Here is a 2,039-nt window from a genome sequence, read left to right as displayed (position 1 = left end):
AAGCATTCTCCTTGCATTGTTATTATTTTCGGCTGCCATCTCCTTCTCTTGTTCGAAAATTTCTGAAAGGTTGTTTCTAGATTGTTGTAATTTAGTTTCTCTTAGTTTCCTTTTCAGAGTCCTTTCAGGTTCTGGATCAATTTCAACAAGAGTGCCTTTTTCCTTGTTCCTGCTCATATGAAAGAGAAGAAAACAAGAAAAAAAAGGAATCCTCTATGTCACAGTATAGAGATTCCTTTATGTTAGTAGAAGAAGAAAGGGGAGAAGAGTGAAGAAGAATCCAAACTCAAGGGATAGATTGGGTTCGGATCTTTAAATGAAGAGAGGTGAAGAGAGGTGTTAGTAAATAAATAATTAAATAGAATAAGAAAAGAGATAGAGAATTTCGAAAATAATTTTTGAAAAAGGGTTAGTAATTTTCGAAAATTATAGATAAGATAAGATTAAAATTAAAATTTAAAACAAAAAGAATTTTTGAAAAAGAGATAAGATATTTTCGAAAATTAGAGAGGGAAAAGTAGTTAGGTGGTTTTGAAAAAGATAATAAACAAACAAAAAGTTAGTTAGTTGATTGAAAAAGATATTAAAATCAAATTTTGAAAAGATAAGAAGATAAGAGGTTAGATAAGATATTTTGAAATCAAATTTTGAAAAAGATAAGATTTTTGAAAAAGATAAGATAAAAGATAAAAAGATCTAATTTTTAAATTTAAAATTACTTACTTAACTAACAAGAAACTACAAGATAAGATTCTAGAACTTAAAGATTGAACCTTTCTTAACAAGAAAGTAACAAACTTCAAATTTTTGAACCAATCACATTAATTGTTAGCTAATTTTCAAAAATTAGATGTAAAGATAGAAAGAGGTTTTGAAAATATTTTGAAAAAGATTTTGAAATTTTCGAAAAATTAGAAAAAAATGAAAAAGATATAATTTTTTAAAAAGATTTTGAAAAGATAAGATTTTTAAAATTGAAAATTTGATTTGACTTGTAAGAAACAACTAATTTTAAAAATTTTTGACTAAGTCAACTCAAATTTTCGAAAATTTGGAGAGAAAAAAGGAAAAGATATATTTTTTTTTGAATTTTTAAAGATGAGAGAGAAAAACAACAAAAATACTCAATGCATGAAATTTTTAGATCAAAACAATGAATGCATGCAAGAAAGCTATGAATGTCAAGATGAACACCAAGAACACTTTGAAGATCATGATGAACATCAAGAACATAATTTTGAAAAATTTTTGATGCAAAGAAAATATGCAAGACAAATCTGTAATGCATGGACTCTAATAAACAAAAAATGCATATGAAAAACAACAAACAACACAAAACAAGAAAACATCAAGATCAAACAAGAAGACTTACCAAGAACAACTTGAAGATCATGAAGAACACTTTGAATGCATGGAATTTTCGAAAATATGCTAGAAAATTTTTTTTAAAACATGCAATTGACACCAAACTTAAAAATTGACTCAAGACTCAAACAATAAACACAAAATATTTTTTATTTTTATGATTTTATTAATTTTTTTGGATTTTTATTAATTTTTTCGAAAATATTTTTGGAAAAAATGAAAAAGAAAAGAAAAATTTTGAAAAAGTTTTTTTGAAAAGAAAATTACCTAATCTGAGCAACAAGATGAACCGTCAGTTTTCCATACTCGAACAATCCCCGGCAACGGCGCCAAAAACTTGGTGGACGAAATTGTGATCAACAATAATCGTTCTTTGGCATGTGCCTAAAAACTAACTCAGCACTTTCTTTTCACAACTCCGTTCAACTTAACCAGCAAGTGTACTGGGTCATCCAAGTAATACCTTACGTGAGTAAGGGTCGATCCCCAAGAGATTGTTGGTATGAAGCAAGCTATGGTCACCTTGTAAATCTCAGTTAGGCAGATTAAATGGTTATGGGTTTCGAAAATTAATAATAAATAGAAAATAAAAAGGGATAGAAATACTTATGTAAATCAATAGTGGGAATTTCAGATAGGCGTGTGGAGATGCTAGAATCCTTTCGAATATCTAC

The sequence above is a fragment of the Arachis duranensis genome, chromosome 6, assembly GCF_000817695.3.
Source record: "Arachis duranensis cultivar V14167 chromosome 6, aradu.V14167.gnm2.J7QH, whole genome shotgun sequence".
Classification (NCBI taxonomy): domain Eukaryota; kingdom Viridiplantae; phylum Streptophyta; class Magnoliopsida; order Fabales; family Fabaceae; genus Arachis; species Arachis duranensis.
The sequence above is the reverse complement of the archived record's forward strand: the minus strand, read 5'-3'. Positions refer to the sequence as shown.